General features: G+C 35.7%; 1 long non-coding RNA gene across 2 annotated transcripts in view; it reads left to right on the forward strand.

Annotated features, from left to right (window-relative positions):
* Positions 1–244: 244 nt before the first annotated feature.
* LOC125919380 (uncharacterized) overlaps positions 245–25,309 on the forward strand; it is a 69,186-nt gene continuing 44,121 nt past the window's right edge. For both annotated transcript variants that reach the window (XR_007456745.1, XR_007456744.1), the window contains exons 1-3: positions 245–512; positions 3,804–3,948; positions 14,268–14,328. This is a non-coding gene — a long non-coding RNA (uncharacterized LOC125919380). The remainder of the gene's footprint in view (positions 513–3,803; positions 3,949–14,267; positions 14,329–25,309) is intronic.

The following is a 25,309-nucleotide window of genomic DNA, read 5'->3' on the forward strand; positions in this document are numbered from 1 at the left end:
TACCAGTTTGAAATTGGTATCTGTGGTGTTGTGCTTTATTAATAAGAAATATATGCTTGGTCTTCAGTTAGTTCCTGCAACTCCTAAAACACTTGGAATTTCCTTTGATAAGAGTAGTAAAGGTGTCTGTGGTTATGTTAATGAGGAGACTTTTGAAAAGCCCTCAGGTAACCTAATGATGGGGACTGGTTGCCAGGGTAACCAAACATAGGATTATAGGGTTGGAACTTTAGTACCACTCCCCCTTCATCTCCAACCTCCATGGAGGGGAGAGGGACTAGAGGTTGAATCAATTGCCAATGGTCAACGATTTAATCAATCATAACTAAGTAATGAAGCCTCTGCAAAACTCCAAGAGGGACAGTGTTGAAACACCTTCACCTTGGTGAACACATGGAGATGCCAGAAGAATCATATACTTGGATTGGGCATGAAAGCTCTGGGCCCTTTCTCTGTGCCTTGCCCTTTGGCTGTTCCTGAGTTATCTCTTTTTATGATACACTGGTAATCTAGTAAGTAAAATGTTTCTCTGAGTTCTGTGAGCTGCTAGAGCAAATTAATTGAACCTGAGGAGGGGATCTTGGGAACTTTCTTGTTTATAACAAGTCTGTCAGAAGGACAGGTAACAACCCGGGTTTGTGGTTGGCATCTGAAGTTGGGGGCAGGGAGCAGTTTGTGGGACTGAATCCTTAATCTTTGGAATCTAATGCTATCGACAGGTAGATATGAGTTAACTTTAGGACACTCAGCTGGTGTCTGGAGCATTGCTTGTTAGTGTGGGCAACCACCTCACCTCAACATGCAGTGGAACTGGGTCCAGAACACAATTTAGGATCGAAACTTCACATCAGATGAGCCCCACAACATTGTTAGTGCTTTGAAAAATACATGCTCCAGGATGACATTCTGTCTTCCATTTCCAATTTCTTTTTTTGACCTAATACCTCTTGCTTTCCCGTTCAAGCAATTTTTATTCATTAAATTATAAAAAATCCTGCATTTGAACCTGCTGATAACTTATTTCCATCTTGATTCTGTTTATAATCTTGAGTTCTAACCTTGATGCTACAGTTTCCTGGTTCTCCCCATACTGCCTTGCTCATCTATTCCTGGTCACCCATCCTAAGTGTTTTTCCTCTGATTGTTTCCTAAACCTTTGTAATTCCCAGAATACTACTCTCTATATTTTCCTCACACGTTGAGTGTACCTCTAGCAGCATGGTTTTAACTATCACTTACCTACATATTTATTCCTAGAAAATGAATATTTTATGAGTTCTTTATCATGAAATTAGAAGTTCTCCGTGATGCAGCTGTTTCTTTCTCTCTCATCTAAATTTATTCCACAGCAATAACAGAATTCATTCACAATGGCAGATACACTACGTATTCATGAAAATAACTTCTTTCCTTCCTGTTTAAAAAGATGGAATGCATTCTCAGCCTTCCTTGCAGATAGGAGTGGTCATACCACGGTATTGTAGGTGAATGGAAGTGAGGACAATGACTTCCAGAACCGGTGCATGAAAACCTCCCGTGGGCTCTCTTCTCTTTCTTTCAATTTGATGCCACAAAGCTCGAAGACCTTACCACACATTGATGGTGGTGGAGATTTCATATGGAAGGATCCCGGGTCCCCCAATCACCACTTTGTGAAGAATCTCTTTGACATCAGGAGCACAAGCATGAGAAAAAATAACTTCGATTAGGTTTGGCCAATATACATTTTGGAGGTGGGCTTGTTGTAATAGTTAGCAAGATTTTGACTTATGCACATGCCATATGGAACCAGAACTCTGTGACTTTGTTCTTGCAATCCCCTCTGCCTAGAAAATCAGTTTCACCATCTTCATTATTCAAGATCCAACATGAGTATTACCACTTTTGGAAAAACTTCCTTGGGACCCATGTTTTCGGGTAGAAGCTTCTTGTTCCCACAGAAAGTAAGCTAAGCCTTCTTAGTATGGTTCAACATGAGACTCAGATTACATTCACCTATTTTGTGAGCAACCGTCTCAACCAAGACTGACATTTCATAAAGGGTAGGAAGCAAAGCAGTTGTTTTGCATCTTCAGCCAAGCTTGGCATTGTGTTCCTGGCTGAAGATACAGAATGATTGCAATAAGGTTGCAATAAATTCTTCCTGGACTGACTTCAACGCAATTTCCTCACCAATAAAAATAACATAATAATTCAGACCCCATATGGTTACCATGTTGATTAAGTGAGGCAATATATGCAAAGCACCTGGCACATAGCAGGTGCTTACTAAGAGTCCTTTTCATTCCCTCACAGAGCCTTCTTAACTACTTTGTTTCATAGTTTCATCTTTTTATCTTAATTGTCTTTAGTTGCAATACCATTTATTTCTTAGTTTGTTGGTCATTATTTTATGTATATATTAATTATCTCTCCTCATCCAAACTGTGAACCACTTCTCGACACAGCTATGCTTTATCCTTCTCTCCAACCCCATTCCACCTTGGACAGAGGAGGTGTTCAATATACACTTTTTAAGTTGGCTGAGATCTCCCTATATGTATTCTATTATGTCGCATTAAAAACAGCTCCAAAGCCTGGTCTTCATGACAGAAAACAAATCTTTGGCCAAGAAATAAGCCAATGCATAAAACATGCTGTCAACTTGGCTTTCATACTAACTTATGCAGGTGTGTCTATGTTTAGGGAGTAGAATATTATGGAATATCAGTGCCAATTTAGAGGGGAGAAGAGTGGTGATGTGTGTGTGTGTGTGTGTGTGTGTGTGTTTGTGTGAGTGTGTGTATGTTACAGATAATCTGCAACACATAAAACTTTCTAGTGCTTAGAAACCAGTTATGGGATTTAACAGCTATACTTCAAGAGTATGTACTTCAGGTTCTGACTCTAGAACCATATGAAGTTTTGTCAAGACTTGACCTTACACGGTCAAAGATCTCCCTATTTTATATGTCCTAAATTCCTCCAGGACTGCATCCTCTTTTAAGCCCACCCTTCTGTAACAACAATATTCAGCATTGATCAGTTCAATTTGCACATGTTGTCAGAGTTGTGACATTAAAGAAATTCTGGGAATTGGTCCAGTTTACTGACAGTGATGGAAAGGATGGGTATTCAGGATTGAGGTGGAGATGAACTAATATTACAAGAAGTAACAGCACAAGAAGATGAGGTAATATTATAAGAAGTAAGAGCACAGACTCTGGAGTCACACTACCTCAGCCCTGGTACTGCCCCTTGCTATATGAGGCAAGTTTGTTCATGTTTGTTAACGTATTTGAGAAGTATTTATTAAGTGCCTAATATGTGTCTGCACTGTATTAGTTGCTCAGGAAAAAGCAATGAGCAACATAGGCAGAAATTCCTTCTTGCCACAGAGCTTACATTCTAGTGGTGGGGGGATGGGCAATAGATAGCAATAACAAAAATCTGTAGAATGTTAATAAAGTTTTCTGAGGAAAAATGAGATGAAAATAAGGAAGATGGATAAAGGGTGTGAGGGTAAATGAGTATGAATTTTTAACAAGGACATCGGGAAAGACCTCACCGAGGAGATAGCATTTGACAAAAGTCCTTAAGGACGAGGGGAAGAAGATTCTACAAATATAAGGGAAAAAGCTTTCTAAGAAGGGAATAGAAAGAGCAGAAGTTCTGAGCAACATAAGAGAAATGGAAACTGGAGAAGTTGTAAGCCCCTTAGGGCCTTCTGGGTCATTTCTGGTACTTTGGTTTTATTTGGTTGGGTTGGGAAGCAGTGAAAATGTTTTGAGAATTGTGTCCTGACATGACTTATGTTTTCACAGGATCATTCTGGTTGCTGTATTAAGAATAGATTGAAATGAGGGTGAGGGAAGAATCATGAGACCAATTAGGAGGATATTGCAAAACTTTAGCCAAGAGTTTAAGAGAAGATTTGACCATACGGTAGCAAAGATATTATAATAAAAGGTAAGTTCTGAAAAGATATTTTTGAAAATAGAGTTAGTAGGTTTTGTGAGTAGATTGTAGAATGAGGGGAACGAGAGAAGACAGTCATGTATAACTCAACATTTTTTTTTGCTTGATTAAGCAGAAGGGTGGTCAACATTTGCTTATAGGGAAAGGCTGTAGAACACATTTTGTTGAATAAGGAAAGAAGCTAGTTCAGTTTGCTAAGTTTGAAAAGCCCATTAAACATCCTAGACAGTACTATATAGACAGTACTGTATAGACAGTACTATACATGAATGTTAAATTCAGATAGAAAGATTTGAGGATACAAATAAGTCAGATCAGCAGAGAGATACTATTTAAATGAATAAGACTGGATAAAGTTAGTATGTGAGTATGTGTAGGTAGAAAAGTTTAGGACCTGTGAAGTGTACACAGTGATGGGACCTGCCTCAATGGATCATTGTGAAGATTAAGTTATACATGTAAAATGTCTGTACAGAGTAAGTCTTCAGTGAATAGTGAAGGTGATTGTTTAATAGATAGAGACATCCTTATTTGGATATCATGACCCCCAAATTATGTTGTTGCATGAAGACTGTATGTTATTTGATACAACAACCTTCTCATACATAGTCTTCTCTCAAACATATTTTCCTACATATTCTGTAATAAAATAAAATAATTGACACTTAACATTAGAATTGGAGTTGAACAATGTTTTTATTTATTCTGAGCTTTCCTTCCAAGGCAAGTGGTATTTGTTCAGTATCTCTGTTGCATACATCTCTCATTTCATTTGTCTCTAGATATAATTTGTGTGTGTGTGTGTGTGTGTGTGTATGTGCGTGTTTTACTCACTAGATTATGAAATTCTTGAGGCTACAGATGTGAGGTTGCATAATTTATGCAGGATCTCAAACACTACTTAATAAATATTTGGTGAATGGGTAGAAAGGGTGGGCGGATATCAACTATGTGTTAAACATTATACTAGGGCTCTTTGATGTCATGATTTACATAATCCATACAAGAGCCTAGCTAGGGTGGCATTATTAGCTCCATTTAAAGTATAGAAAGGGGTACCTGGGTGGCTCAGTCAGTTGAGCATCCAACTCTTGATTTTGGCTCAGGTCATGATCTCAGGGTTGTGGGATCAAGCCCCATGTTGGGCCCTGTGCTGAAATGGAGCCTGTGTGGGATTTTTCTCCCTCTCTCCCTCTTTCTCCCTCAGACCTCTCTCTGGCTCATGTGCTCTTTCTAAAAAAAGAAAAAAAAGAAAAAGGAAAAAATTATGCACAAAGTTAATTGATATGCTTGAAACTAACCATCTAGTTAGTTGTAATGTATTATACCACAGGTATACTCTAAGGCCCTCCTGTTCCTTGCTTCATCCCCAAATCTCTTGTTAATACAAAAGTTTCTTTCAAAATAATTTTGGTAATGGGGTACCTTGGTGGCTCAGTCAGTGGAGTGTCTGACACTTGATTTCAGCTCTGGTCATGATTCCAGGGTTGTGGCATCAAGCTTCTCACTGAATGTGGAGCCTGTTTGAGGCTCTCTCTCTCTCTCTCTCTCTCTCTCTCTCTCCTTCTGCTCCTCTCCCTCTGCTTAAACTCTCTCTCTAAAAAAAATTAAAAAATAACTATGATCATGAAAGATAATCATTGATCCTTGACTTTAAAACTTTCAAACATGTTAAGTTCACTAATTACAAATAAATCTGTAATTAGTTCACTAATTACTAGTTCAGTAATTAGTTCACTAATCTATGCTGTTAGATAACCTTAATCAATAGCAGCCCTTACATACCTTAAGTCCAAAAATAAACTGTAATAATATTATTAAATATGATTAAATATTATGTATATAATCTGAACGATAACAAACCTACAAAAAATTAAAAGTACACAGCATACAGAATGTTTTTTTCTAAATTATTTAAGTGCAAAGTCTTGAGACAATATCTCAACATCCTCAAATACTTTACTGTATATCCATTACCAACATTATGCTATATAACCACAATATGAGCATCACAATCAGGAAACTAACATTGATACACTATTACCATTTAATCCTCAGACAGCATTCAGATTTCACTAGTCATCTCAATGATGTTCGTTAGCACAAGAATCCAGGTCAGAATCATGTGTTATATTTGGCTGTCATTTCACATTTTACTTTAGTGTTTTTCAGAATGGGGCAATTCCTCAACTCTTATGATCATGACACTTTGGAAGATTACAAGCCATTCATTTTGCAGAAGTGTCTTTCAAACTGGGTTTATCTAATGTTTGAAATGATTAGATTCAGGTTATGCAACACAGGCATCACCACATTCTTATTGCATCCTGTTATATAGTGTATAATTTCAACTAGTTCCATGTGGATATTCATTTTTATCATTTGGTTAAAGTAGATTTTTCCACTGCAAGGTTAATCTTTTGCCTTTTATAGCTAATAAGTATTTTGTACATACCATGCTAATATCCTAGTCCTCAACAAACTTTCAACTAATTCATCTTTTTACTTATAACAAAATAGTCTCAGAGTTTCTTCTACTTTTCAGTGTGTTATAATCTGCTTTTATCAACTATTTTGATGCTCGTATTGTCACTGATTTAGCCAATGGTAACCCCATTCAAGCTGGCTTTTGTATTCTTTGACATATCTCAATCATTTATGAATCATTTCCTGCTTCCTAGTACATGAGAACGTTACAGTCTCATTTATGTTTTCTATTTTCCTTGCCCCAGCCTGGATAAAAATGAGAAAAGAAAAAATAGACCAGCAAGTGATATTTTTAAAAGTCAAAATATACATGCTCATTGCCAATTTATCATTTTAAAATTTCTTATGAAACTCTTCTTTGTGTTATATACTTCAGGTTTTCAATTAAAGCTTTTAGCAAATAATACGCACAGAGCCAGCTTTTGGAAATTTTTTTTTCAACTCCCAGTTCCTAGGTTGTTTGTATTATTTCACTGTGTATTCTAAACATAAGAAGCAAAGAATTTGAGGGCTGAACGAGGTCTTAGGGGCTGTATAATCCCAGCCCTCTCCCATTGCAGAAATATCTCTGTAGCTTTTTAAAAATGTTTTTATTTATTTTTGAGAGACAGAGAGAGACAGAGCATGAGTGGGGGAGGGGCAGAGAGAGAGGGAGACATAGAATCTGAAGCAGGCTCCAGGCTCTGAGCTGTCAGCACAGAGCCTGACGTGGGGCTCAAACCCACAAACCATGGGATCATGACCTGAGCCCAAGTCAGACACTTAACTGACTGAGCCACCCAGGTAGCCCTCTTTGTAGATTCTTGATTGACTGCCACCCAGTTTCTTGAACCATTATGGAGACAATTTCACTACTTTTTGACTACCTTTCTCTGAATTACATAGTTCTAATGTTTCAAATCGAATCAAAACACCTATTTTTCTGACTTCTACTCATTAATCCTAGTTCTACATATTCTTGCAAGAGAGAAAGGATATAAAACATTTTTTACATAACAGCCGTCCAAATACTGAAGACAGCTTTCATGCCAGCCTTCTTGGCCTTCACGTCTTCCTTGATCTTGGTAAAATATCTCGTTTCCTCATTTACAAGACATGTTCTCCTCATCCTTCATTTTCTTACACTATGAAAATATATTAATCTAGTAAGAAGAGAGAAAATACCTCCAAGACTACAATCTTTCTATTTGAATTTAATAATATAAAATTGTTATTTATATCTGGGATGTCTAAGAAACCCATTCCCTGGGTTATTTCAGTAAGAATGAATCTCAGTTGGAACTGGGACCCACCTTGCTACAAATTCAGGAATTTCTTGGGCTGCGATGAATAATGCACTGGGAAGTCTACCATCTGATATGGCTGTTACAGATAGACACATTGCAACATAATCATTTTCTTAGTATTTTAATAATGTATTGCATTTTTTAAATTCTGTATTTCCAATCGTTTTTTATCTTTCGTATAAATGTAATTAATTTCAAATGTGATACTCAAGAATTTCCTTGAAGGAAATTTTAAATTGATTCCCAGAAGTACATTAAAGATGAAAATGTGAGAAAGGTTCAGACCACTAGAAGAACTTTAATTAAATTCCAGACCCATGAGCCCTCTGCTGACAAGAGCTTACTCCTGATCCCTAATTTGAAGCCTTGGGATTTTAGAAAAAACGTATTCAATTCCACTGCCATGGAGGTCCAGCGGGTGACTGCAAACTACAGTGAGAAGGAAATTGTGATTCCCTATCCCTAACTTTTAAATATATAGCTTCTTAAAATTTTGCAACATGTTTTGATGCATTTTATCTTTTCTCTTTTTTTAAGTGATACTTTTAAATGACAGAGTAAATCATCTCCTAAAGGAATGAAGCCTTTCCCAAAGTAATAACCTATTTGTCAATTAAGAGAGTATGGCAGTCAGATACTGGTTATTTCACTTTACATTTCTCAACAATATAGCTTAATTTGGTAGTTTTGACAATTGTGATTAAAAGTTTTGATACTTTTAAGAAATAATTGATCTTATGTAGGAAAAAAGGATTTTTTAGCTTATTCTACATAGAATGGTTTCATATATGCATATTTTCCTTACCTTCTATTAAGATTATTTAAATTTGGCAATGAAGTAAGAAGAAAATATTTCTTAGCATGTTTCATGACACACGTTAGTATCTTTCTACCTGAAGAATGGTCTTTCAAGATTGTTCCTGTAAGGCTAAACCACAACAATAATAAAGAAATATTAGCATCAAGACCAAATAGAGAACAAATACTTAGTGATTTGCTTAAACTCTGATTCTTAAATCAGTCTATTAACAATAGTTGGCAAACTTTTTTCTTAGTTATGTCTTATTGAGACAACCAGATGCACATGTACCAAAGGATTCTGCAAGATACATTTTTTTGAAATTTAAAGTTTACCATTTCCTATATTTGCATATTTCCAACTTCACTAAAAGTAGGTTTTCATATAATGGGTTTCAAACGTTTAAATAAATGTAACACAATATTAAATATCAGGAAAGAATGAAATTTAAATATCCCAAAGTTGATTGAAGGTGGCAATTGTGGAAAAAGGAACAGGTTTACTACTATAAGTCTTGTTCTTAACAATTCACTCATCATTATTAATAGGTCAAAAGTTTTAATTTCAAAATTTATCAGATATTACAAAGATAATGTCAAGTGATTTTAAATGTTTGATATAGTAACTTTTGTTCTGAATTATTGGAAATTTACTGAAAATTTCATGGTTTTAAAGTTTAGTGTATTTTTATTTTTAGGTAATGCCCAGTTCTGCTGTATGTCTCCTGCCATTTGTGTCCTGGAGACATTCTGCTTTCCTTCCCTAATGAAGTGCATTAGTCAAGAGCTCAGTGACCTCTGACAGGCTCAGTACGGGATTATAGCCTGACAGAAGGCAGCTGGAAGGAATACTTGACAATTCACACTTAGAGTAATCCCTGAAAATTGCAGGGCAGTTATGAGGAAGTAACAGTTTGGCTCCCTTGTGAAAAAGACTAATAAAAGAAATTTCAAGTAGAATTTGGGACACTAACTATAGTCTCTAAATTAAAACGAATGATCAAGTTCCCTAAGCACCAGTCAATAGGGAACACATTTTCATGAAGAGATTCAGTCAACAGCCCTATTTCAAGCAGCAACCACTTTAGTCCGTTGATAGAAACCTCATTTAGCCCATAGATTATCTATAATTGACTAACTTCTTTAATAGAGTTTTAGCACATCTTACATGTAAAAACATTTCAGCAAGGTCTCACAGAGAATAATAGTTGTAATCAGAAATATCAAATGGTCATTTTCTGTAAAAATTATCGCAAGAAATCAATAATACACATTTTCTTGATTTGTATTTTTCTAACATGCTAGTTAATCTAAGACGTGTTTTTTTTTTCAAATAGTAGCTGTTCTCCTATAATTTTTCTTAAAAACCCATTGTCCACCTAAAAGCAAAAATATTTTGCAAAAATAACTTTCAAAGATAAAATAAGCTAAATGATTTTAAATCATCATACATATTACATTATAAGGTACTATATAACATATAATTAATAATATACATATATTTTTAAAATATAGATACTGTGGTTTCTCTAGTAACCTCCTTCTCTCTGTCTCAGACTATCAGAGTTTTCTTCTTGCTACCTGTTACAATTTTCTTGTAGGTGTTCATGAAATCCATCCCACAACAGAAAAATGAAAACATTAGAATTCAATTTCCTTGGAAAATTCACTATTAAAAAATGTTTACCTATTTATTTTGAAAGAGAGGGAGAGAACAAGCAGGGGATGGGCAGAGAGAGAGAGAGAGAGAGAGAAAGGGAGAAAGAGAATCCTAAGCAGGCTCCATGCTGTCAGTGCAAAGCCCAACAGGGGGCTGGAACTCTGGAATCCTGAATCATGAGATCATGACCTGTGCAGAAATCAGGTGTGGGATGCTTAACCGACTGAGCCACTTAGGCACCCTGAAAATTGACTATTTTAACTTTGAATTTTCACCAGGTACAATATATGTTGATTGATTTATACCTCACTGGCACCAAATAAATGTGTGTTGGATAAAATGCAAAGAATTCATTGGCATTGTTCTCATAATTGTTCAAACCACAGTGAAATAGTTTTCCCAGGTCATTTAACAAATATTATATGGCATCCACTATGTGACAATCACTCTGCTAAATGCTGAATTTTGTTTTGCTAAATGTCTTAAAACATTTTTTGCTCTCTGGTAAACCCAAGGTTTAGCCTCTAAACTTACTCTGAATAAGCCTATAATGAGTTTTAAGAAAAATGGTTAGGGGTGTCTGGGTGGCTCAGTCAGTTGGGCAACCAACTCCTGATTTCCATTCAGGTCATGATATCATTGTGGTGAGATCAAGCATTACCCACCTTTTTGGGCTCAGCACTGGGCACAGAGCCTGCTTAGGATTCCCTCTGCCCCTCCCCAACTTGAAAAATAAAAAGAAAAAAAATGGTTAACAAACCCATATTTAATCATATTAATATTTGGCACTTTGTAGTACTCTTTGTGCACAGATGGAAGAAACTTCTTCCCAAACAAAAAAACCCACGTGGAATTCTTGATTTTCTACCTTAATCTGCAAACCTAGTGTCTAATTTATTTATCTTTAAAAAATATTGATTCTCTCAAAGAATATCAGAAAACTCACTCAATTATGACCCTAATGAACTATCAGAATCAAGGCTGAAGGTCCACAACTAGGTTTGCTTATTCTGATGGTCTGAAGATGGCTAAAGGAAAAGAATGAGGCAGGATATCGACTCAAATAATGCGTGAGCCACTGGTTTCTTTCAAAAGATTTTGAGGTGTGCTAACCGCTTGAGTGTCGGGGGAAGTTAAGTCTCTGCAGTAACTACCAGGGAGCAATGGCTGTGTAACAGTTGTAGGGTAACATGGTAGGTGGAGGGGTCTCTCCGGTCTCTCCTCTGGTATGTGCATTGAGAGCTACTGATTTAGACCATGTGTCTCTTTAGGTAAGAGAAGTATTTGTTAGATGGCCAAACTCAGAGTTGTTACCTTCAGTGTAATGTTATTCAAGAGAATGGCAAAATCTTGTTTACTTTTTCACTTCCCCACTCTTAATTTACATTTTTAAGAAGACATTAGCCAGAAAGATCTATTCTTCATTTAACAATTTGCATTTACTTAGATCAAATGGGAGCAATATCATGCCTACATAAGGCTTGCAGGATAACATACAGTGTATCACATTCGGGGTTCTTGCACATTACGTTAGGTGATTTGTTCTCACCTCACAGGTTGTTCATTTTGACTTTTTTTTCTACAGATTGATGTTTTTTCCATTCATGATGAGATTCTCAGACAGTCACTCTGCTAGCTGGGTTAAGAGTCCTGGACTTTATAGAGTAAGACACTTAAAAGATAACTGGTCTTGAGCTACTTGTTCAATTGCTTCAAGGTCTGCCTACTTCTCTCACTTGTAAAATTGAGATTAAAATCTCATAATTTAGAAGATTGTAAAAGATGAACGAGTGATCACAACTGCACATACTCTGTAAATTTGAAAGCCTCCTATTCATTTAAAATATTAAGGTTTACTGTTTCTTCTTTTAATCTACTTATTTATTTTTATTTTTTAGGTTTCTTTATTTATTTTGAGAATGAGCAAGCAGGGGAGGGGCAGAGAGAGAGGCAGAGAGAGAATCCCAAGCAAGATCCACACTGTCAGCAGAGAGCCTGACTAGGGGCATGAACCCAAACTGTGAGATCATGACCTAAGCCTAAAACAAGTCAGATGGTTAACCAACTGTGCCACCAGCCTCCCCTCATCTATTTATTCATTGCTAATGTATGTACTGAAACTGAAACTAGATTTAAGGTCTTTTTTTTTCAGAGAACCTTTGATATAATACTATTTAAAAGACATTTTCTATGACTCTGAAAAAAAATTAATACTCTTAACACTGAGAGGTTCGTTTTTTTTTTGGATTTTATGACCACACACTCACTCATACATTATTTTTTTTCTATAGCAGTAGAGGTGACTGAAAATAATAATGAAAAACACAAAAATTATTTTCTGTTCTGAGCACATCCAATATGCTATGAGAAGTTTTGTGTGAAGCTGATTATTGCTTATAATTTTTAGGAAATGATAAATACAGAAAAGAAATTCTCAGTTGCATTTAATACAAAGCCAATGGACATCTAAATACTGCTTACCAAGAATGCCACATTATTTTTAGCTATTGTTTCATAGGTGTTTAAAATTCCCTTTCTAACCTCACTTTTAAAATGTTTATGCACAACTGATTGCTTTGTTTTTTTAAGCAAGGTATCAATAAAAATGTGAAATCTAGGTTAAAAAACTATATATTTCAAACTTCAGTTTCAGTGAATACCTGTTTCCTTTTAGATGTAGTAAAAAGTTCTGTGGTTCAATTGCTCAGTGGTGAGTACATTTCTTTCAAAATATGCTCAGCATTTTAGGGATGAGAATATGTTATTTATGTATGTATGTTTAAAAGTTTATGTAATTATTTTGAGAGAGAGGGAAAGAGTGGGCAGAGGGAAAGAGACAGAAGGGGAGAGAAAACCCCAAGCAGGCTCTGCACTGTCAGTGCAGAGCCCAACACAGGGCTCAAACTCATGAACCATGAGGTCATGCACTGAGCCAAAATCAAGAGTCAGATGCTTATCTGAAGAGCCACTCAGGTGCCCCAAGGGGTGAGGATCTGTCTTCTAAAATGCTGCTATAGAATACCACAGAACTGTGGGCACGGCTCAGACCTAACAGAGTTTCCTTCATTTGAAATCAGCCAATGTTCCTTTGCCCAGTTAAATTGGCTTTTTCAGACCTCATAACCTTCAATGCAGCAAACTCATAATGAATAACTTGTATATAAGAGTAAGATTGATTATGTCATGCCATGCTTTTACTGAAAAAAAATAAAATATATGTGTTGTTTACTATTGAGTTTTATTAGGTCCATACTAGCATTTCTGTGATGTTCGTTTTGCATTTCAAACTCATGTAGGTAATCAGAGTTGATGATACTGATATTCAAGGTTTAGCATGTATATCTGGATGTGAAGAATAAATTATTAACTTCTTTATCTCATTGAGAACTGGGTGTAAAAATGCTGTAATTTTCCAGATAAAGGAACCTCAAGATCAGAGACCATTTTTATTTTTAGTTGTCTGTTAGCATCTAGTATAATGACTAACATGGAGTAATGCATACTACACGTTTGTGGAAGGTTTCATTGTTAAACAGGAGGCAAGAGATTGTTGGCGATGATGACTGCGGTCTTAACCTGCTAGCTTTCCATAATCTCACACATTATTGCTTTGCTCAGATAATTATCTTCTGAACCCTAACTATTCCTAGTGTGCTCTAATTTGACTTCAGGGAATGTGTGCTTCATTTCATGGAATGCCCAACTGCTTGATATCCTACAGACGTGGATAGAGACCATATCAACTGTCTTAAAATATGATCAACCTGATACCATTGCCAATTTGTTCAAAATTGATTGAAAAAAATTAATCTGGGTTTTATATAAAGGCAATAAAGTGCATAGCAAGATTTTTCTATTTCAGGGAGAGGAGGAAGAATACCTTATATTTACATAGTACTTTCCCATGCAATTTATTTAACTAATATTTATTCATTAAAAATGAATAAGACAAAGCAACTTTCATGAAATTCTATGTAAAATTGTGTATGCAGGTATAAACTTACTTGACAAAGGTTTTAATATCTTTTGTAAATCAGATTTTCAAATGATTTTCTGACATTCTCTTTTCCCCAATTTAGAATCTTTGATGTTGGAATTTTCTGAATAAGGCAGCAGAAGAAAAGAAACCTTTAGCACAAGGTATAATGTGAGTAGAGCTCTGTGTGCAAGTTTAGGATGTGTTTTTAAAAAAAAGTTACATCACTTGGAGTGGTTAGAGAGTAGGGAATGATGGAAGTTTGTCAGATGTGAAAAGCCTTATGGTTTAAAGTAATGAATTTAAGCTATATCCTATGACTAAGAAGAGTAATTACAAACTTCAAAGCAGGAAATAACAGTGGACTTCTTTTTCTTTTTCTTTTTCTTTTTCTTTCTCTTTTTTCTTTTTCTTTTTTCCTTCCTTCCTTCCTCTCTCTCTCTCTCTCTCTCTCTCTCTCTCCTCTCTTTCTTTCTTACTAAAAGATGGTGTGGGAGGCCCCTGAGCAGTTCAGTCAATTAAACATCCAATTTTTAATTTCAGCTCAGGTCATTATCTGACAGTTTGTGAGTTCCAGCACTATGTAGGGCTCTGTGCTGACAGCACAGAGCCTACTTGGGATTCTCTCTCTCTCCATCTCTCTCTGCCCTTCCCTTGCTCTCTCTCTCAAAATCAATCAATCAATCAATCAACAAACTTAAAAAAGAGAGAGGTGGGTGTAGGTGTACTGGTGTAGGAGTAATTAGAAGGAGCAGTAAGGATACTGTAATAATTTTAAAAATGGTGGTCAGGTTGCCTAAGGGAAAATGATCAGTGAGAGTAATGTATCAAACAGGAGGAGTCAAGGACAAGGACAAATTCTTGGTGAGGCAAGAGAGCATATGGAGTTCAAGGAAGAAAGGGAGGACAGTTGGAGAAGTAGAAGAACTATGTTGAAGATGTGTGTGGATCTAAGGGGAAGCATTCTCACTTCTGACACACACAAACCATTCAGTCATGGCTGAGAAATTTACGGAATGTTCCCTTTAGGGGTATCCAATATCCAGAGAGGTCAAATTGTTTAAGGATTTACACTAACTAAAGACCATTACAAGGCCACTGGTGACCTCTCTGAAAGCAAATATAACAGATTTGTGGGCACAGAAGTCATAGTTTAGAATAATGAAGAGTAAATTAGACCTGAGCAAGCTTTCATGATGATGATAAACTGCTCTTAGAAGTTTAGCCAAAAAGAGAATAATTTAATTCAAGAAATATTTATTGATTATCCATTTGCATCAAGTTCTGTCCTAACTACTATGTTCCCCAGTGGGGTTAGAGCCTGGTGGAGAAAACAGGGACTTAATGAGAAAGCTGAGTGTTAAGATCATGTAAGCACAAGAGGACAGGGGCTAATGTAACAAAGGAGCTGACCTACTTTAGATCAAGGAAGACCTCCCTGGCAAGGAGACAACTAAAATCCGGAAGTTTTATGAGTGGGAGATAACTAGCAAATATGCTGTTACAGCATTAAAAAAAGGGGAAAGAATATTACTGGCTGAGAAATATGCAAAAGGATAGAAAACAAGACAGATGATCAAGTTTTTAAATTGCAAGATAAAATCATACCCATACAAGTTTAGGTGTAACTTTCATGGACTAACCACCTCATGTAAAAAATAGAACAATACCAATAATATCGAAGCACTGTGTGTTCTGATTCTTGGGTATCCCTCCCTCTTTCTTCAGTATATACAAGTAGGAACATATATATTACATAGTCAACATATAATTACTATTATGAATTTGCTGTGTACTTGTCTTGCTTTATATTAATATATGTGTATATGTCTAATTCATATGTTGTTCAATGTTAATTTCTCAATTTTATGTAAATGGAATCTTATTACATATGTTATTTTATGATTTTCTTTTTTTCATTCAACATGATGTTTTGAGAGCCATCCATACTTATTCTTGTAGCTGAGGTAAATTCATTTTCATTAGTGTATAGTTGTCCACTGTAAAAGATATCAAAATTTCTGTGTCCATCTATTAGGTATTTTTGTTTGTTTTCAGAATTTTGCTTTACCAACAATATAGCTCTAAAATTCTTTTATATCACTTGTTGCCTAAGTGTGAAAATTTTCTGAGGCATTTACCTAGGAGTAGAATTCTGGGTTATTGGATATAAACATGCTTAGCATTACCATGTAATACCAAAATGTTTTTGAGATAGTTTTTGAGGACCTGAAAGAATTTGAGATTATTGGAATAGAGACAGAATGGTTATGAGGAAATAGAATCAAGGGAAAATTTTTCAGTGTGTGTGTGTGTGTGTGTGTGTGTGTGTGTGTGTGTGGTTTATACGTTTTCAGCAAAAGAAACATATAAGCATATTTATGAGAGCACATGGGAGGACACCAGTCGAAGGAAAGATTCTGATGATAAAAGTGAGAAACTACATGATTAATGGTACAAGGTCCCAAAGGAGGCAGGAAGGAGAATATGAGTTCAAGATCATAAATGAGAGGGAAGAAACTGAAGCTCAGAGACATCAAGAAATAGAGATCTAAAGGCTAGAGTGCAAAAACAGAGAATAAAAAAATCTTCCAGTTACACTCGTGGTGTTTCTTTCCATTGGTTAAAACTGGTAACAAACAAATAGTGCAATTTTGTATATGCACTATATATGTGTTACAGGTTTTCCCATGGACTAACTCAAGTCAACAGAGAAAAAAACAGTGTAAATTAAGTCCCTAAGCACTGTGTAAATATTTGAAAGCTTCTCTCTTGGAGTTATTCCTTGAAGAATATCTCTTGCAATTGTGCTAGTCACTGTTTTCCACAGGCATTAAGACGGGTCAGTTGCCGTTGTAAAGGAACAGAGCTATATTCCTCAAAAGGATGCATATCTGCTTAAATATTCTTTTCCTTATACTATTGCTTTTATTACAACAATAGTCAGGGGAACTGTATTTGACCTTTACGTTGAACATTACCCACACAAGGACCAACTTGGGAAAATTCAAACATTTGAGATGTGTCCATGAACAGCTATTTGAGTCAGGTGGAATGACTGTATCTATTAATCAACTGCTCATGAAGAGGTGTGCATGATGGCTTTTACACATTTTTGCAAAATCCATATGTGTGTATGTGTGTATATATATGTATATAACATTCTGGATGTATATTATCTATAAATGTATATTTCATATATATGTTTATATCAAATATGTATAAAATATTTGTGTTATCTTTCAAAACTATTGTTAATTCTTTTAGATGGTTAGACTTTTAGGGAAAGTTAATTTTTCTGAAGTTGGAACATGTGTTTCAAGATTCTACCTTTTGCCTGAAGAAATGGCTTTACAGGGACATTTTTAAAATGTGCTGATAGGTAAAAATTAATCAAGGGAAGGATAAATGTTTCCAGACTTTTGCTACTGTTTGTATCTAGGCTAGACGAGCCTATCTTGGGTTATTATTATTCCAGTCTGCCTAATTTTCTTCTCATTTAATGACTCTGTTATATGTGTCTGCTTTGTGTTTTTCAAATACTTAATCATCTACTTGTTTTGTCCCAAAGAAACTTTTTTATTTATAGATGCAGCTTGAATATATATGTGTTGCTTCTTCACTATTTGATACTCCTTGAGGATAATCTCACTAAAAAATACTTCCTGTTCCCTTCCCCTTGAAGTCAATATTCATGCCTTGTTTGTGTTGCTGTTGGAGGTCAAAACAGCAAAAATCCTATATATCTGCTGGTCTTAGCTTTAGTTAGAAGCAGGCAGCTATAAGTTTGAAAAACTCTACATAATTTATATGGTGTGGGCAATATCTTTAGCAGTCTGCATGAAAAAGATTTCGAGTAAAGGCTCGCTGCTCGTCCACTCTAATGTAACACCCTCTATATCTCATATGAGGTCATCAGAATCACACATGCACTTATTCCTTTGGAAAAACTGCCATGTGAGGAACATATTAAAGCTCAACATGATTTTTCCATTGCTGCCAGCTCTAAGGTCACAAACAACTCTAACCTTAGCTGGAAAGATAACACTTTATTTCTTATGGTCTTTTAAGAGGAAGGGTTTCCATTTTCTTTATAACCCAGGTCACCTTAGAAAAGATTTGTGATTACTATTTAAAAGAGAGTGTTTTAGCTTCTGGCTAAAACTCCTGATTTTTATACCAGTTTGGTTTCAGCATCTCTTCTGTCCTTTGTTCCTGGTGGGGTACAAAGGGCCACAATACATCATAAAATGATATTTTCTACCTCCACTCACCCACTCCATAGATGTGCTTGAAAATACAAGTTAGAAGAAAAAAAGTTATACAGAATTCATGTGCCCAGATTTACAGTGGGATTTTGAAAAGATCCTATTGCAAACTAAAAAGTTATAAGCTGGCCTCCCCAAACTGGTTGCTGATAACCTGCTTCATCTGTCTTATGTCTGGGAGCCAAGCTTCACTCAGAGATGAGGAACCTTTCCAACTCTGAAGTCAACGTGAGAAGAAACAGTGATGGTGTAGGTAGGAGATGATTTATACACCTCCGACTCCTCTTACGTTTCTCAGACACCCATGGAAATATTTCAGTGACTTTTGTGCCTTATTTATGCCCAGAATAGTTTGACTTTTTTTTTTTTTTTTTTGCTTTCAGTAGATTCGTGACTACATTGACTCTAGGGGCTCATTTAATGAGTTCTTTTTTTAGAGAAATCATATGGGAAATTTTCAAAGTATGTTCTCAGTCATTCTCTCATTTAGGTACATTAGACAATTACACATTAAACAGATTAAATAAAATTACACCGTTTTCCTATTGAAAAAACTGAAGCTGAAAGTAATTAAAATAACCTTTTCAAGGTCACATGATTAATAAATTATAGAGTGGAATTCTAGATTCCTGACTCTTAATCCAGTACTTTTTATTATGTACTCTATGTTATGTTGAAATATGAAAAATTTTTCTCAATTCACATTTAGAATCTTACCCTGACATTTCATGTTTAATGTCTTTCCTGGTTAAAATCATGCTTAAACAAATTTGCTTTGGCCAATTCTCAACTGCACAAAAGCCCCTTTATCTGCATTAGTATAAATCAATTAACCTTTACTTTCTGCTGAAAGTTCAAAACGTCAAATGAATTGGCCATTAACTTTGACTGTGTGCCCAGTGTACTAACAACAATAAAAACAAACATCTATCTGATGTGCTGAATGTGCTATTATTATGAATTCAGTTTTCTTATGCATTCCTAACGGAGGGCCATTGGGGGTTGGCCCTGGTATATCGTACAGTGGCAAGGTTTTGTTGATAGAGAAGCTGTTACGAGATATTCCACTGCAAGAAAGACTATGATCATTTCGAATAGTTTTCTCTCCCCAAGGTTTTATTGAAATTCCAACTAGTTAATATACAGTCCATTCGAATGGTTTTTAACTAGTCTTCTTCCAACAGGAAGGGGCAAGAATTCCAGCATTCTGTGCACCAAACAAGTGCATATTCAGAGTGAAATTCTCACAAGTACATAATGGGAAGATGCAATTTACACAGAGCTTAGCAAATGACTTATTAAATTTCATTTTTTCTCTATGAGGTATAATAAAAACCATCAACTTATTTCACTGAGCAAGAGGCCATCTGTAGCTGTTTGAAACAACTAAAATTAGACACACTGCAAAGAAGTTAGCTGGAGTTTCAAAGATGGCATACTTGAAGTTTTCCTTCTTCCCTTTTCTCCTTCCCCCTCTCCCTTTCACTTCCTTCCCTCTTTCCCCTTTCCTGTTTCTTTTTTTTATTTTTTATTTTTTAAAATTTACATCCAAGTGAGTTAGCATATAGTGCAGCAATGGTTTCAGGAGTAGATTCCTTAGTGCCCCTTACCCATTTAGCCCATCCCCCCTCCCACAACCCCTCCTGTAACCCTCAGTTTGTTCTCCATATTTATGAGTCTCTTCTGTTTTGTCCCCCTCCCTGTTTTTATATTATTTTTGTTTCCCTTCCCTTATGTTCATCTGTTTTGTCTCTTAAAGTCCTCATATGAGTGAAGTCATATGATTTCTGTCTTTCTCTAATTTCACTTAGCCTAATACGCTCCAGTTCCATCCACATAGTTGCAAATGGCAAGATTTCATTCTTTTTGATTGGCGAGTAATACTCCATTGTGTGTGTGTGTGTGTGTGTGTGTGTGTGTGTGTATACCACATCTTCTTTATCCATCCATCCATCCATCGATGGACATTTAGGCTCTTTCCATACTTTGGCTATTGTTGATAGTGCTGCTAAAAACATGGTGGTGCATGTGTCTGTTAAAAACAGCACACCTGTATCCCTTGGATAAATGCCTAGTAGTGCAATTGCTGGGTCATAGGGTAGTTCTATTTTTAGTTTTTTGAGGAACCTCCATACTGTTTTCCAGAGTGGCTGCACCAGCTTGCATTCCCACCAATGATGCAAAAGAGATCCTCTTTCTTCACATCCTTGCCAACATCTGTTGTTGCCTGAGTTGCTCATGTTAGCCATTCTGACAGGTGTAAGGTGGTATCTCATTGTGGTTTTGATTTCTATTTCCCTGATGATGAATGATGTTGAGCATTTTCTCATGTGTCAGTTGGCCATCTGGATGTCCTCCTTGGAGAAGTGTCTATTCATGTCTTTTGTCCATTTCTTCACTGGATTATTTGTTTCTTGGGTGTTGAGTTTGATAAGTTCTTTATAGATTTTGGAGACTAACCCTTTATCTGATATGTCATTTGCAAATATCTTCTCACATTCTGTCGGTTGCCTTTTAGTTTTGGTGATTGTTTCCTTCACTGTGCAGAAGCTTTTTATTTTGAGGAGGTCCCAGTAGTTCATTTTTGCTTTTGTTTCCCTTGCCTCTGGAGACGTGTTGAGCAATAAGTTGCTGCAGGCAAGATCAGAGGTTTTTGCCTCCTTTCTCCTTGAGGATTTTGATCGCTTCCTGTCTTACATTGAGGTTTTACATCCATTTTGAGTTTATTTTTATGTATGGTGTAAGAAAGTGGTCCAGGTTCATTCTTCTGCATGTCGCTGTCCAGTTTTCCCAGCACCACTTGCTGAAGAGACTGTCTTTATTCCATTGGATATTCTTTCCTGCTTTGTCAAAGATTAGTTGGCCATATGTTTGTGGGACCATTTCTGGGTTCTCTAATCTGTTCCATTTATCTGAGTGTCTGTTCTTGGACCAGTACCATACTGTCTTGATGATTACAGCTTTGTAGTATAGCTTGAAGTCTGCGATTGTGATGCCTCCTGCTTTGGTTTTCTTCTTCAAGATCGCTTTGGCTATTTGGGGTCTTTTCTGGTTCCATACAAATTTTAGGATTATTTGTTCTAGCTCTGTGAAGAATGCTGGTGTAATTTTGATAGGGATTGCACTGAGTATGTAGATTGCTTTGGGTAGTATCAACTTTTAACAATATTTGTTCTTCCTATCCAGGAGCATGGAATCTTTTTCCTTGTTTTTGGTGCCTTCTTCAATTTCTTTCATAAGCTTTCAATAGGTCTCAGCATTTAGATTTTTCACCTCTTTGGTGAGATTTATTCCTAGGTATTTTATGGTTTTTGGTGCAACTGTAAATGGGATCGATTCCTTGATTTCTCCTTGATTTTATTATTTGGGTCCTTTCCTTTTTCTTTTTGATCAAACTGGCTGGTGGTTTATCAATTTTGTTAATTCTTTCAAAGAACCAACTTCTGATTTCATTTGTCTGTTTTATTGGTTTTTTTTTTTTTTGGTGTCGATAGCATTAATTTCTACTCTAATCTTGATTATTTCCTGTCTTCTGCTGGTTTTGGGTTTTATTTGCTGTTCTTTGTCCAGTTCCTTAAGGCGTAAGGTTAGGTTATGTATCTGAGATCTTTCTTCCTTCTTTAGGAAGGCCTGGGTTACTATATACTTTCCTTTTATGACAACCTTTGCTGCATCCCAGAGGTTTTAGGTTGTGGTGTTATCATTTTCATTGACTTCCATATACTTTTTAATTTCCTCTTTAACTTGTTGGTTAGCCCATTCATTCTTTAATAGGATATTCTTCAGTGTCCAGGTATTTGTTACCTTTCCAAATTTTTTCTTGTGGTTGATTTCAAATTTCATAGTGTTGTGGTCTGAAAATATGCACGGTATGATCTAGATTTTTTTGTACTTACTTAGGACTGATTTGTGTCCCAGTATATAGTCTATTCTGGAGAACGTTCCATGTACACTGGAGAAGAATGTATATTCTGCTGCTTTAGGATGAAATGTTCTGAATATATCTGCTAAGTCCATCTGGTCCAGTGTGTCATTCAAAGCCATTGTTTCCTTGTTGATTTTTTGATTACATGATCTGTCCGTTGTTGTGAGTGGGGTGTTGAAGTCTCCTACTATTATGGTATTACCATCAATGAGTTTCTTTATGCTTGTGATTAATTGATTAATATATTTGGGTGCTCCTACATTTGGCGCATAAATGTTTACAATTGTTAGATCTTCTTGGTGGATAGACCCCTTGATTATGATATAATGCCCTTTTGCATCTCTCTCTCTTTTTTTTTTTTTTTTTTTTTTTGCATCTCTTGATACAGTCTTTATTTTAAAGTCTAGATTGTCTGATATAAGTATGGCTACTCTGGCTTTCTTTTGTTGACCATTAGCATGATAGATGGTTCTCCGTCCCCCTATTTTCAATGAGAATGTATCTTTAGGTCTAAAGTGGGTCTCTTGTAAACAGCATATAGATGGATCTTGTTTTCTTATCCATCTGCTACCCTATGTCTTTTGATTGGAGCATTGAGTCCACTGATGTTTAGAGTGAGTATGAAAGATATGAATTTATTGCCATTATGATGCTTGTAGAGTTGGAATTTCTGGTGGTGATCTCTGGTGCTTTCTAATCTTTGTTGCTTATTCTATTGCTATCCTAATCTTTGTTATTTATTCATTTATTTATTTATTCTCTCTCTATACATATTTTTTCATCTTTCTCCCCTCAGAGAGTCCCCCTTAAAATTTCTTGCAGGGCTGGTTTAGTGGTCACAAACTCCTTTAATTTTTGTTTGTCTGGGAAACTTTTTATCTCTCTTTCTATTTTGAATGACAGCCTTGCTGGATAAAGAATTCTTGGCTGCATATTTTTCTGATACAGCACACTGAATATATCTGCTACTCCTTTCTGGCCTGCCAAGTTTCTGTGGATAGGTCTGTTTCAAACCTGATCTGTCTTCCCTTGTAGGTTAGGGGCTTTTTTTCCCCTTGCTGCTTTCATGATTCTCTCCTTGTCTGGGTATTTTGTGAATTTGACTATGATATGCCTTGTTGATCGTCAGTTTTTGTTGAATCTAATGGGGGTCCTCTGTGCTTCCTGGATTTTGATCTGTGGTTTTCCCCAAGTTAGGAAAGTTTTCCACTATGATTTGCTCGCATAACCCTTCTACCCCTATTTCTCTCTCTTCCTCTTCTGGGACCCCTATGATTCTGATATTGTTCCTTTTTAATGAGTCACTGATTTCTCTAATTCTTAAATCATGCTCTTTTGCTTTAATCTCCCTCTTTTTTTCTGCTTTGTTATTCTCTATAAGTTTGACCTCTATATCACTGATTCTCTGTTCTGCCTCATCCATCCTTGCCGCCGCTGCATCCATCGGTGATTGCAGCTCAGTTATAGCATTTTTAATTTTATTCTAGCTATTTTTTACTTATTTTATCTCTGCAGAAAGGGATTCTAATCTATTTTCAACTCCAGCTAGTATTCTTATTATCGTGATTCTAAATTCTGGTTCAGACATCTTGCTTGTATATGTGTTGGTTAAATCCCTGGCTGTCGTTTCTTCATGCTCTTTCTTTTGGGGTTAATTCCTTCATTTTGTCATTTTGAAGGGAGAAAAGGAATTAATGAGGTAGAAAAATTGAAACTAAAAAAAATTAAAATTAAAAAATAAAAACATACACACAAAAATTGAATAAATGATGCTAGATCCTAGTTGTGTTTTGGTCTGGGTGTTGAAAGTGGTTTGACCGATTAGAGGAAAAAAAGAGGGGGGGAAGAAAAAAGAAAGAAATCATTTGAGTATTTGAAAAATTGGATACACTGAAGTAGACTAAAATGAGATGATGGGAGTAAAATAGAATTTGAAAAAATATACAAAAAATTAAAGAATATAGTAGAAAAAAATTAAAAAATATCTAATAAAATTAAAAATAAATATGAATTTTTTCTGTATTCAAAAAAAAGAAAAACGAAAAAGAGAAAAAAGATTTAAAAAAGAAAAAAGAGGAAATCGTTTGAAAATTTGAAACAGTGAATACACCTTGTAGACTAAATTAAATGATGGCAGTAAAATAGATTTTGAAAAATTTACATAAAAGCAAAAAATATAGTAAAAAATTAAATAAAAATATTTTTAATATAAATTGAAAGTAAAAATTAAGTTTTTATTTTTCTGCATTCAAGAAAAAGAAAAGAAATGAAAAATAGAAAAAAGAAAAGGAAAGAAAAAAGAGAAAAGAAAAGGAAATTGTTTGAAAATTTGAAAAGGTGAATACACTGAAGTTGACTAAAATAAAATGATGGAAGCAAAATAGAATTTGAAAAAAGTTACACAAAAGTAAAAAACATAGTAATAAAAATTAAAGAAAAATATTTTTAATAAAAGTTGAAAATAAAAATGAATTTTTTCTCTTTCTGTATTCAAGAAAAAGAAAAGAAGTGTAAAGATAAAATAAAAAGAAAGAAATTTGAATAGATGCACCTGCTAAAAGATTGAAGTAGGACTGGAGTTACTTCGTCTTCCCCTAGAAGTCAGTCTATGTAGCGCTTTATAGTCCATAAACTAAGCTCGTGGTGAGACTTGTGTTCTTGAGGAGCAAAGTTGGCCCAGTTGGGTGGGGCTCAGTGTAATGGCTCCGCTCTCCACTAGATGGTGCTGGTAGCCTACTGGGGTGGATTGTTGCGGTGCTTATAAGTGCGTATGCGCATGCGCGGGGGCGGTGAAAAATGGCGCCACTCACCTACCCAGTCTGTTCTCCCGGATCAGTAATCGCGCATCTCTCCTCTGTCTTCAGCTTTTGTCCACGCCCCGCTTTTTCACTGTCTGTGACCAGGCCCCAGGTAGTACCTCTCTCCCGAATTTTGTCTCAGATGAGGCTGTTT

The sequence above is a fragment of the Panthera uncia genome, chromosome B4 (assembly GCF_023721935.1).
Source record: "Panthera uncia isolate 11264 chromosome B4, Puncia_PCG_1.0, whole genome shotgun sequence".
NCBI classification, from domain to species: Eukaryota; Metazoa; Chordata; class Mammalia; order Carnivora; family Felidae; genus Panthera; species Panthera uncia.